The following is a 13988-nucleotide window of genomic DNA, read 5'->3' as shown; positions in this document are numbered from 1 at the left end:
CTTTTTGGGTTAACAGGCACTTAAACTCTTCCTTACGTTTCACCTCGTTGTGCGTATGATAATGGGAGTTAATCAGTTCCTGATGTATGTCTTTTAATGCTGTTTCAGAAAAGGAATCATCCTTCCTTGCACCCAATGAAGGATCCACTTTTTGACTTGCCAACTGTGCAAAATCCTTCAAATAAAAAAATCAGGAAAATTATTATGTACATTTATTCAGCGCTATAAAGAGTGCTAAACTGCAAACTCATAAGCAAGCAGTCCCACAGTCAGAAGAATTACACAGGTGAGGGATAAGTTTGGCTTAGTTCAGCGCTCAATCGTACAATCTCACTATTGCTAAGCTAGAACTACAGATATTTCATCATCTCAGAAAGCTGTGTTCTGAATTAAATAAGTGGTCCTTTCAACCAATTCATCTATCTCACTGCAACTGCATAAGAAAATATTTATTCTTTGTTTGATCACAGCATCACAACAACTAGCACTGCATGCAGCAGTAAAATTCTACACTTTTGCAGATCAACTATTTTATTTAGAATAAATTGCTTTGTTATACATTGTTTTAAATGGGTCCAAATACAACCAATCTAAAGCTTTACAAGTGGTGAACCAAGAAAATAGAAGTTTAACACATCACCTTCATAACTAATAAGGCCAATGTCATTCGTTATGCAGACCTAAAGTCATGCAGAATGGGAAGGGTAGCCTCTGACTTCAACTCTTAGTAAATTATAGTCCTTTAGAAATCTTTAAGGATTGGGGAAAATGTACACTTCTTAAAAGCTGCAAGCAAATTTTTACTTAGCAAATAGTGAAGACAAAGCTATGTTAGCACCCCTGAGAAATGAAAACCCCTGTTTTCGTTTAAAACTTTTTTTTTAGCCCAAAGTACTAAAATAAACCTCCAAATATTAATCTGTGTGCAAAACGCTCAAATCTTTATCACTCCTCTGCTGATTTTCTCAAGACCTTAACTGAATCAAACTGAAATAAAACTGACAGTGTAGCATAGGCCACAAAAGAGAGGCTATTAGAAATGCAACTGGCATAATCCGTGCCAATTTAATTCTGTCACTTGCAGACCTGAGGCCAAAACAAGCAGAGATAGCATCATTTGCATCCCCGCCCTGAAACTCCTTGTTTGTAACGCTGGATCAAGTCTAATAGAGCTGATAGAGCCCTTCCAGCCCTACTTTTACTCAGTAATGAGAAGGCCTCGAAGAAGCATCAAAGGCAAAGTTTCTGGGTGGAAATGCACTACCTTTGCTCTCAGGGCAAGACTAAGAGCAGACTGTCACAAGACTTAGACCTCAGGCCTTCCCAGCGTTCGGTTGGTCCCAAGGCATTCTTCTGAATAGCATCAAGACATCAAGTGCCTAGTGAATTATTCAAGCTCTAATAAATACCCTTCAAAATTTAAAATATGTGTTAAAATAGTCTTACTTTCACACGGCTTAACAGCACTGTAAGCAGTCTGACAGACTCCACTCTTCTCTGAGCTAGCAGGGATTTCCTTTCTTCCCATTCAGGCATATTCTCTGGCCACCGCTGTTCTTCAGCTGGTACCTTCTGCTGCTTTTGGGGATGTTTCTCATCTCCATCTATCTGCCTCTCTTCTCTCCTCTCGAGCTTAGCTTTCTTTTTTCTCTCTTGAACTTCATCACCACGTCTTTTTCTAGGTAATTATCAATATGGGACAATTTAGATGACACTCGCTTACATTTTGAGTCCTGGGGAATTGGATGCAAGTCTTTGAAGTGCTAATAATAAGCAACCAGTTGCCAAGAATCCGCATATGGCTAACAAGAAATCTTGTTTGTTAGAACAACATGTTTAAAAAAACATGGCACATAGATGACATGCATCCAGCTGATGCATGCATTTAGAAAGTTGTCTCTTCAAATGGTCTGCAATCTAGGGTTTTCTTTATAAGCACTGCCAAGACCACAGATTCACATCATCACTTGTCTCCAAGGTCACAACTAGAGACTGATCATTTGGATCTAGTTCTTAAGTTAACAAATCTCCCCTACAGATTAGCACGAGGGTCCCATTTAAGAGATATTACAAGACTATTTACACTGTTCTAAAAATTAAAGTTGAAGCTGTGTGCTGGTTTTGGCTGGGGTAGAGTTAATGTTCCCCACAGTAGCTAGCACGGGGCCATGGTTTGGCTGTGTGCTGGAAGCAGTGCTGGTAACCCAGGGATGTTTGGTTCCTGCTGAGCAGCGCTGACACCGAGCCAAGGCCGTGGCTGCCTCTCACCCCACCCCAGCAGCGAGCAGCCCGGGGGGCACAAGGAGCTGGGAGGGGACCCGGCCGGGACAGCTGAGCCCAGCTGCCCAAGGGAGAGCCCACACCCTATGGCCTCACGCTCAGCACACGGAGCTGGGGGAAGGAGGAGGAAGGGGGGGACGTTGGGAGCGATGGCGTTTGGCTGCCCAAGGCACCGTGACGCGGGATGGAGCCCTGCTCTCCTGGGGATGGCTGAGCACCTGCCTGCCCATGGGAAGGAGGGAATTAATCCCTTGGTTTGCTTTGCTTGCATGTGCGGCTTTTGCTTTACCTATTAAACTGTCTTTATCTCAACCCACAAGTTTTCTCACTTTTACCCTTACAACAAAGTGTTCACACAAATAAGCGTTTAAAAATATTTTTTTAAATGCATTTGAATAAGAAGGTATTAACAATGGAAGCATAGCGATGCTTTCAGAGAACTAGCATTAGAGCTGCTATGCTTCCCATTCCAAGTGTTGGGTTTTTTTAAGATATGAAGGTTGTGTAACATGATTAAGTACTCATGACAGTTTAGGACACCATCCAAACACATTATCTACAGAATTAAAACTTCAATATACTATTATTACTCAAACACAAAATTTAAAAACACTGCCCTAAAGATAACAACAATGAAAAAAATAACATGTAAAAAGGGGTAGAGGGAAAGGTGGAAAAGTGTTCATCTCTAGCATTGGACCTTCCAGTCAACTCTGAGGCACCTAGAAATGTATGCCACGTTAATTTTGCCTCAGGGTGTAAAGTCATTAATTTGTGATGTTGCAGCACAGATCAACACAAAAAGCCCACATGCAGAATCTTAAGCAATCAAGCCTCAAAGCAATTTGAGAGCAACAGCTCTCCAATTTCACTCCAGGCCCACAGAACCATAAAATAATCCAATCTGAAAGGGACCTCAGGATGTCTCTTGTCCAACCTTTCTCATAACCCAGACCCCTCCATCTGATGCCTTACAGAATTATCATGATGCTTTTCTTTCTGACAATAACACTGTCGTGGTTTAGCCCCAGCCAGCAACTCAGCACCATGCAGCTGCTCGCTCACTCCCCCTACCCCGATGGGATGGGGGAGAGAATCGGAGGAGTACGAGTGAGAAACACTCCTGGGTTGAGAGAGAACAGTTTAATAGTTGAAATAAAGTAAAATAGTAATGATAATAATAACAATATACAAAGCAAGTGATGCACAACGCAATTGCTCACCACCCACCGACCGATACCCAGACAGTTCCCGAGCAGCGATCGCTGCTCCCCGGCCAACCCCCCCCAGTTTCTATACTGAGCATGACGCCGTATGGTATGGAATAGCCCTTTGGGCAGTTTGGATCAACTATTCTGGCTGTGCCCCCTCCCAGTTTCTTGTGCACCTGGCAGAGCATGGGAAGCTGCAAAGTCCTTGACTAGCATAAGCAGTACTTAGCAACAACTAAGAACATCAGCGTGTTATGAACACTCTTCTCCTACTAAATCCAAAACACAGCACTATGCCTGCTACTAGGAAGAAAATTAACACTATCCCAGCCGAAACCAGGACAAACACATAAATTAAAAACTACATAGTATTGTTTCAAGTTCTCCGACTCCTGTTTCCTCAAAGCCTGGATTTTTACAGTACCCACTCTTCCTGGATTTTACTTGGTATGAGATAGCGTAACAAATCTCAAGAAAACAGGACATTCTCTAAAAATACACTCTCACCTTTCAACCCCCTCTCTTTTTTCCCCCCTTTTTCGAATGTGCTCCTGTTCTTGCAGCTTTAGTCTTTCCAGGCTTCTCTTTCTTACGGATCCTTCACTAAAATGTCTGGTTGTATCAAAAGTCACCTGTCACAGAAGAAGCAGAATCAGACTTAGCAGTCCAGTTTGCCCTGTATTTAAACAAACACAGACACCCTGCTGAGCAAATGAGACACCCCGGGGTGACTACCAAATACTGCTACACTCCTGAGAATGTCTCTCTCTACCCTGACATACTAGAACATCTCTTCTAAAGTTCACACTGGGTTGTCAGTCAAGCTCAGCACCCCACTCCCAAGTGACTCGTCCTGCTGTGACATCAGGGGCTCACAATCTGACATTATACCTTTGGCCAAACCCGTTCCTGGCAGGCTCTCCTGGGGACTCAAAGTTCAGTATGTTCAGCAGAGCATTCCTAGCTGCAGGATTTGTGCAGTTCTGCCAAAACTAGAGTTCACCGACTCTCAGAGCAACATCTTTTGGATCAAATGCTCGCTTGCTTACAAATTGATGAATTCTGCTGATGTGTGCTGCACTTAATCAGCTTCAAATGCCCAGATGTGAGCACATTAAAAGAAAACACTCAAGCAAATTGCATCAAGGTCTATCTACACTAAAACGCAAGAGCACCTATGAGCAGATGTCAATGTGGCAAGTGTATGTATTGATCCCTAGTAGCAGAAAGAGTTTGTCACACAGGGGAAAGCGTTTATCAGAGCGAGTCACTTGGAGAAGTTTAAAAAAGAGGTTTAAACAGCTTTTCAACAAGACAGGACTAGTTTATTCAGCCTGCTCTGCGCAAAATTAAGCGAAGAGCGGAGACGATCAGAACGGCTGCTTCTGATATTTGCTTGCGCCAATATGGCAATAAAGGGGGCGTTTTGAAGCTGCCGCTCCTTCAGGCTGCGCGTTCTGAGGTGGGGATGAAGAGAACCGCACGGCAGCCCCATCTCCAGGGACGCAGCTGCCGCCAGGCCGCGGTGCCTGTGCCCAGCGGGAAGGTGCCCCAGCCCCGGCGGGCCCGCAGGCACCCTGAGCCGCAGCCCGGCGGGCAGGGCCCAGCGGCCGCCAGGCTGGCGCCCACCCCGCGCCCGGGGGCCGGTTTCACCGGGAACCGGCGGCAGCGGCAGGGCCCGACCCGCTCCGCCGCCCCGGCAGCGCTGCGCCCGGCTGCGAGCCCCGGCGAGGGTGCGGGCGGCGGCCCCCGGGCCCTGCTCCGGGCTGCCGGAGCGCCTCTGCGCCCGCCCGCCGGGTCAGCAACCCCCAGGCCCCGCGGCGCCCACCGCGCCGGCCGGCCGCGGAGGCGAGCGGGTGACGCCCCTCCGGCCGAGCCCACCGCCCCCGCCCCGCCGCCGGAGGGGAGGGCCGGCCCGCCCGAGCCCGACACCCGCCAGCCCGTCCCGGCAGGGCCGCGGGCTCCGGGCAGCCCCACCGGAGCTGCCGGGAACGGCTCCAACCCCCGGTGCCCCGGCAGGCGCGGACCAGGCCCGGCCGGCCCGGAGGGGAGCGGCAGCCCCTTCCCCGCACGGGCCGCTCCCCGGCGCCAGAGCCCCCAGCGCCCGCGGCGGACCCGGCAGCCGCGGCTGCCTCCTCCGAAGGAGCGGGGCACCGAGCCCGGCCGCCCGCCCCGCCCCGGCAGCGCCGCCCGCAGCGGCAGACGCCCTCCGCCGGCCGCGCCCCGCTCCCGCAGGCCGCGGCGGGCCGCCTCCCCTTACCCTCCGGCCGCCGCGCCAGCCGCCGGCCGCCCACGCTTCCGGGCGCCCTTCCCGCCGCCACCCCGGGGCGGAGCGCGGCGCACGCTTGGCAGCGGCGGGGGGACCCGCCCCTGGGGCGCGGCCCGGCCCCGCCCGCCCCTCCCGGCGCTGCGCTGGCGGCGGCCGGGCCCGGCTGCCCGCCTCGACCCCGGACCGGGGCGGCCCCGCGCCCGCGGGGGCCATTTTGTGGCGGCCAGACCGCGGGGGAAAGGCGGCCCGGGGCGGCGTGGCCGTGGGGTGTTCGGGGATTTCACGCCCGGTTTTGAGGAACGATTGGCGAAGCGGGGCGTGGCGGAGCCCCAGGAGGTGCCGGTGGCTGCCCGGGCCGCGGCTTCCCGCCCTGTGGAGTGACCTCAGCTGTAACCCGGGGATTCGCTCAGCTCTCTCGTCCCACGCAGACTTCTGTGAGGAAATCCAGGTGTTTGGGAAAGATGTCTTTTCACCAAGAGGGGAGAGACTTGGCATGGGACCCCAAACCCGGAGAGGGTCATCTAGATGCCCTTCTGAGAGGTCTTGGGCAAGCTAGGAAGAGCTGGGCACAGGGCAACCTTAGGAGCAGCCTAAGGCCAATTCAAGGGCCATGTGGAAGGAAAACATACGCTGCCAGCTGATCTGAGGAGTCCTGAATGTGTAACAACTCTTTTGAAGCATGGAGATAGTGCTACTTTAGACACTAGAAGTTTCACAAGCAAGCGGACATGCAGGAGGAGAAGAACCGAACTGAACGAGTTCTTGGAGCCGTCTCTCAAACAGAACTGATTCCAAAAGTTCTCACCGTTGCACTTTCAGAAGAGGTACGTCCCCAGGACACGGTATCTGTTACCGGTGGATAGCTGGAGGAGCAAGCAGGGGAGGAAAGCTGCTTGGAAATTTCTAAGGGACAATTGGGAGGAACTTTATAATCGATACCAAGGTGGATTCTTAATATCCTGCCAACTATGCCAGACGTGTGAGCCAGCACAGGCAGGACGCAGTCACAACCACAAAACCATGGATGAAATGCAAAGAGTAAATTTATGTTCATTAACCTCGCGGACCGGGGGATCCCCGAAGCAGCACCCAGGCAGAGGCAGGCAGCGCGGAGCTCCGTCCTTCCGTCACTTTTGCACAATAGACACACTTCCAGCATCTTGCGTAAGCAAGGCAGATACACCCAAAGTACTTACTACAAAACTGAAGAAGTCAGTAGGCTCTAGAATCCTTTCTGCCCACCATGCATTAAGAGCCCCAGGAGGTGCCAGCAGCTCTCCGGGCTGCGGCTTCCCGCCCCGCGGCTTCCCACCCGGCTCTTCGCCCCGGAGGGCCCACGCGGCAGAGGCCCGTGGCCATCCTGCACGCCTGCCCTCGGCTGCTGCCCGCCTGCTGCTGGCCTCCTCGGCCTGTGGTCTTCACGTATGTTGTCATATTAAAAAAACCCCAAAGAGAAAGAGTTACTTCCTCGGCAGCTGCGAAGGCCTAGTTGCAGGGGTGTGCTGCAATGCCATCGTTTTCTTCGTTCTGTAACAAAGCTAGCTCATCCAGCACCGCTTTGCCAGAGCGACATGTGTGTGAGGATTAATATCAGCTTTTCTCTGTTTTCAGCACTAGCTTGTACGCATTTAACCAGTGGAAACGCGGTGCCTGTGTCCCTTGGTACTGCGTGGCGGTCAGCTGCCCGCAGCGGAGCAGCTCCCAAGGGTGTCAGCGCCTCGCCAGCGCGCTGTTGAAGGTACCATCCACGCTCTCCGGCGCTTGGTTCTTACTTTCAGGTCCTCGGGAATTCAGTTTAGGGCAGTCATTCACTCAAGTACTCCCTCGGTTTTCAGCGTGTTTTTGTCTCTTGCAATCTTCCAAACGCAACTGTAAAACGTGATACATTTCATATCCTTTCTCCCCCTTCTTAGACACGTTATTTCTCGCCTTGTGGTAGTACGGTTGTAACTACGATGGTGGACGATTGTAGGATGCACACAAGGCTAGGGCTGCAGGCAGAGGTGTGTGCCAAGCACTTCTTTTCTCAGATGGTCTAATTGCTGTGTATGCAATTACAACCTGAGAACAATTGTTACGGGTGTATTAGCATCGGAGTTACATCTGTTACATCTTTGTGTGCCAAAAAGCATGTCTGCGTTTTCTCACTGTACAAGTGATACGATACCTTTACCTACAAACGTTTCTTGGGTCTAGTTGCCTTCTCCACAGTTACTGGTTCTCCTTGCATTAGGAAGGTTTTCTAGGAGTCTATTATATGCTGACATTTGTTTGCATTTTTCTTTATGTTAAAAGATAAAATTGTGTTTTGATGGTACAAAAGGTTAAATTTCAAAGATACTCTAAGTTACGTGATTTTTTCCTTTCTACGTGTATTTTTCCAAACCCAAACAGGCAAACTGGAATTTGAGATCAGTGTGCAGCTGCAGGGTCATTATATTCATATACCCCATACCTGCTGCTTTTCCAAAGATGCAATAAGTTGAGAAACTTTAATGTTTTAAGTCGTAAATAAAAAGTTTGATGTAGCCATACAAAGCTATTTCTTTCAAGATCTGAGAGTGGGGAACGGAAATAAGAGATAAGAAGATACACATCTACTAATTTAGGAGACAATGCTGTTAATATTTTGGTTTTCCTATTATGAGAGGGCTTATACAAAAAGTACATTGCCATTTTCTAATTTCATTGGGAATTATTTTGTAATAATGAAATGACGAACAATGAATAGAGTTAATTTTTTCTTTTATATTGAGTTCTGTTAAACTCTGCCACAAATATCTATAATTTTCTTGTTGCCAGCACAGTGGTTTTGAGGCTTTTGGTCTCATTTTCTTAGGCTTGTGACTGGCATGAGAATGCTGTCTTCCTTTTTAAGCACAATGCGTTCCATCCCAACATTGTCACATCTTAGCACCTCTGCTACCAGAGGCACTAACTCACACAAATAAGTAAAAAACTCATATTGTGCCTCCTGGTTGCAGAAAAAAAACAGTTTCTTACCTGTAATTAAGCAAATTATATGTAAATACAATCTACTTTATATTCTGTATTTCAGGGAGCAAACTACTGGAAACCGTGATCTTTTGCAATTGCAGAATATCCTGCCTACTAGGATTGTGCACGTTGCTGGAGCGGTATGGTGAGTTACTCTGTGAATGAACAGTAAGTTGTATTTCTTCTGGCAAAGAAGACAGGGAAAACTGATGTTAAGGAAATCACTCTGGCAGTGTTCTCATGTTGAGGAGAAGTGCTGTGTCATATTAATTAAAAGTGCCGCATCCAAAACTGGTAAAAGGATGATTTGCTTTTACACAGTGGATGAAGGAACTGATTCAGTTTTACACAGTGAATAATAAAACTATAGAAATCATTGCTACAAAAAATATGGGAGACTGAGCCCCTTGCTTCAGAAGTGGATTTGATGTTTCTAGAGGCAACAAGAAAATACGGAGTTGTTTTGCAGATACAATTTTGAGACAGCATTAGCTGTCTTGTTTTATGCAAAAGATATGTCTGAGACATTAGAAAGAGATCGAGTGGCATAATTATCCCACAGCTCCCTCTTGTAGAATAGTTACACTTTTCTCCGCAACCTGCAGTTTTCTAGGCTTTATCCCATTTGTTACCTACCTAGATTGTGCAGAACCCAGATTTGCTCTACTGTTACAAAAGCTTTCTTCTTAAAATTGGACAGCAAGGAAAGGTGAAACCCTGCCTGCACAAGTCATGTGATGTGTTTGAAAATCAGTTTAGGCAAAACTGGTGCAAAGGAGGACTGCATAGAGCCAGCTCTTTTGTTTATTCTGGGTTTATTCCCATTTGGCTAAAGTGGATTTGAAGTAAATCAACTTTAATGCACAGGAGCATTCACACAGAGATTGCGACATCATAATCTACTACATTTCAAATGGGTTTGATTTAAAGCCTGGCAACCAGTGCACGTAGACAAGCTTTCTCTGGGAACTTCAGGAATAGGCTGGGGAGGGAGATGGTTGGAAGAAGCTTTGGGCATGAAGCGTGTTTAAGTACATGCAAGTAAGACTCCTGGCTATGGTTCTGCTTGTGGCTTGGTAACGTCATTCCAGGAATTACGTCTGGATGTCACATACTGCTCAAGTAATTTAAAAGCTAAGATAACTTTCCATATTGAGGCTATATATCTCCCTAACTTTAGGTTGTACAGTCTATAGGAAAAATCAAACCTCCGTCTTGTCTGAAATAGAACACCGAGACCTCTTCCAAGGGACACTATGAAACTTGCATAGTTTTATTTCATAAATAACAATGATACAACCTTGCTTATTGCAGATGGCTGTCATTGCAGGTTTGACTCATGAAACTAATTTGTGGACTGCTGAAATATTCTTTCCCTAGATACTGATGTGATCAGTTACTGAGTGAGAAGCAGCTCACCTACACAATCATTTCTAGCCAGAAACAACTGAATGATGGGTTGAATACTGCCATCCACTGGCTGGCTGCATAGAAAACTTGTTGAACTTGAATTTCTTTAAGGTAATATTAAAAAGTAGCTGGTGGTGTTTTGTTTTGGTTTTTTAACGTGTTTAACTTCCCTGTCAGGACTTTCTAATCAGCCTGTATGATGATGGGATTAGTCTACAACAAGGTTACCTCAGAAATTCTTTGTATACAAGTGGGTGATTTTGCTTAGAGACTATTAAAAAAATAAAAAGGAGAAAAGTTCTTAGTCCAGCAGGTAAGGTTTGGCTGTAAGGAGAATTAGTTTTCCAGAACATAAGCTGTCCAGCCAGAGGAAATACAATAATTTATACAGAAAGTTCAGAATACGCAATCCTTCTTAATATAATTCTGTTTTATAACATTTCTGAGCTATGCTTAGAATGCGTATCAGTGGCATTAATTCTAGCGTGAGCTTTTTGTTATAGACACAGAGCTTGAAGAAGTTTCTTGGTTGCTTCCTTTTTCTAACGTCTGCTTTACAACCGACAAAGCCAGCTGGCACTGTGAATCGCTCTTAGTACAGAAAGGCAGGCTTGTGATTAAGTCACAGGAGTGGGAGTGCGAGGTTCTATTTCTGGCTCGGTCACAGACGTCCTGGGTTATCATAGGCAAATCTGCTAATTTTCACTATCGGTCATATGGATAACCCAACTGCTTGCTGGAGTGGCTTCTCCTCCCCCCGCAATGAAGGAATGGACTGAGGGCATGTCGTGCTCTAGGAGTCTCCAGCGAATGTCCTGGAAAGCAGTGGTAACTGAACACCGCAGAGCAGCGCTAAATTTAGAGTTTTTCTAACTCGTATGTGGGGATGGCACGGGCAGAAAAGTGGGTTCTTTGACAGCTTTGTTCATTCTCCCTCCCTGCTCTCAGAAGTTTCCCATGAGACTTTAAACGTATTCTTGTTAGGTACTGATGTGCCCGAGGAAGACAGTGTCAGAGTAGAACAGAATTTAATTTAGGAAATGACAGCAAGCTCCAACACCACCTTTACTAATAAAACCAGTGTGTGACAGATTTCAGTGTTGTGCCTGATTCTGATGTTAGCCACAACTGTATTATCCTGAAACAACTCATTGATAGTGACCAAACTATTTGCAGAGTTAAAAACAAAAAAACCCACAAAACACCAAAACCAATCCAGAACTTGATGTTTTGACTGCATGGGTGTCTGAGGCAAATTTCAAAGACGGCATGATTGATTAAAAGGTATATAGTAATGCAGGATGATGTCAATGTAGGAATGATTAAAGAATTAACTAGTAGCTACTTTAAGGACAGTGCATGTTGTTCTTTATTAACTACAACCATGCAAGACAAAGTCTAAAGAAATACACAGCAATCTTGTAGGAAATAAAAGTTATGTTCAGAATAGTTCTTGCAAAGGACTCAACTGCATAAAATGTACGTTAAATGAAATTCAGTCTCCAACTGTAATAAAAACTTATTTTTATGTGAATAACAAAAAAGACAAAATCAGTTCCCTCAGAGGATTCACTTGCTCTGTTTGTTTTTGCAGCAATAGCTTGTGAGATACAGGAAACTAAGTAGGACATAAACAATATAAACTTGACTGGGCCAGCAGAAATGGTGAAAAGAAGGTGCAATTTAAAATACTCATTTTTAGTGATCTTAGATCCTGCTAGTGACATCCATCTTTTTATTTTTTTTTTTTTTAATGACTGGTTTTATTTTAACAGGTCCCTTTACACAGGAGAAAAAATAACAAGAGACAAACACACCAACCACCATCTTCATAGAATCACAGAATACCAGGTTGGAAGGGACCCCAAGGATCACCTGGTCCAACCTTTCTTGGCAAAAGCACGGTCTAGACAAGATGGCCCAGGACCCTGTCCAGCCAAATCTTAAAAGTGTCCAATGTTTGGGAATCCACCACTTCCATGGGGAGATTATTCCCATGACTGATTGTTCTCATTGTGGAAAATGTTCCTCTTGTGTCCATCAGAATCTCCCCAGGAGTAACTTGTACCCATTACCCCATGTCTTTTCCATGTGACTCCTTGTAAAAAGGGAGTCTCCATCTTCTTTGTAGCCACCCTTTAAACACTGGACCATGGTGATAAGGTCTCCCCTAAGCCGCCCGTTCTCAAGGCTGCACAGACCCAGTTCTCTCAGCCTTTCCTCCTGTGCCAGGCTTCCCCATCCTTTGTGGCCCTTTTCGGGACCCGCTCCAGCCTGTCCGCATCTTTTTTATATAGCGGGGACCAAAACTGAACACAGTGTTCCAGGTGTGGCCTGACAAGCGCCGAGTAGAGTGGGACGATGACTTCTTTATCTCTGCTGGTGATGCCCTTGTTGATGCAACCCAGCATCCTGTCAGCTCGCTTTGCCGCGGCAGCACGCCGTTCACTCATCTTGAGCTTCTTGTCCACCAGGACCCCCAGGTCCCTTCCCACAGAGCTGCTCCCCAGCTGGGTAGATCCCAGCCTGTGCTGCATTCCTGGATTACGTTTTCCCAGGTGCAAGGCCTTACATTTGTCTTTGTTGAACTTTGTTAAACTTCTTCATGGATTAGATTGTGCCGTGAAAGGCTGAGGTCATCTGCTGATTCATTTTATTGCCCAGAACAAGCACGTAAAAACTTGATTAAAAATGAGTAATGGAAATGGGAAGACTGGATGGAAAAAAATTGTGCTCAGGAAGAATCTTGAGCTGAAGTTTGTCTTGCGCAGATGAGCAAGAAGGGCAAACCTCTAGAAGAAATATCACCCTTTTATGGTTAGAAGTCTTCCGTTTCCAAGCAGTATTAATGTATAGCAAGTTTATACCCATTTATTCTTGTTTTGAAATTTTCCTTTAACTCGCTGAGTTTTTTCCCCTCCCTGGTGATTAAATACTTTCTTCCCACCAAGGAAATACAATGTCATAAATAGTTGAGTTCCTGGCAACTAGAGAGATGTCTTTTAGCTCTTTTATTGATTTGGGAATACTCTGTTGGATCAGCAGCCGAGCATTCTTGCCAAAGGTGGGCTAACGGGCGTGTTCTTATGCTGTTTAGTTGGATGCACTGTAAAAAGGTACTGAATGTAGAGTAATTAAGGTTTCAATTTGGGGGTTTTGTTTGGGGCTTTTTGGTTTGGTGTTTTTTGGTGTTTTTTTTTTTTTTTTTTTAAATTACCAGAAACAGAGCAGACATCCTGTTTTGGAGCAAATCACTACTACTGCTGCCTAACTGGCTGTTACCTCCTCGCTCCACAGGGCCTGGTCACTACCCCTATCTCCTTTCCACTTCCTTCTCTCCCCTCCCCATGCCTTTTCCCGCTTTCCTCCGGCAGCACATCAACAAGGCTTAAACGAATGGAACTCGTGAAAATGTGCAGAAAAGGGCAACAAGGCTGGGGAAGGGTCTGGAGCACAGGCCTTATGAGGAGCGGCTGAGGGAACTGGGGGTGTTTAGCCTGGAGAAGAGGAGGCTGAGGGGAGACCTTATCGCTCTCTACAACGACCTGAAAGGAGGGTGTAGTGAGGTGGGTGTTGGGCTCTTCTCCCATGTAGTTAGCGATAGGACGAGAGGAAATGGGCTCAAGCTGTGCCAGGGGAGGTTTAGGTTGGAAATTAGGAAAAATTTCTTCACAGAAAGGGTGGTCAAGCATTGGAACAGGCTGCCCAGAGAGGTGGTGGAGTCCCCATCCCTAGAAGTGTTCAAAAAATGGGTAGATGTGGCACTTGGGGACATGGTTTAGTCTAGTCTACCCTTGATTGGCTTAGTGTGGACTTGGTAG

Source organism: Pelecanus crispus, chromosome 13 (genome assembly GCF_030463565.1).
Source record: "Pelecanus crispus isolate bPelCri1 chromosome 13, bPelCri1.pri, whole genome shotgun sequence".
Classification (NCBI taxonomy): Eukaryota; Metazoa; Chordata; class Aves; order Pelecaniformes; family Pelecanidae; genus Pelecanus; species Pelecanus crispus.
The sequence above is the reverse complement of the archived record's forward strand: the minus strand, read 5'-3'. Positions refer to the sequence as shown.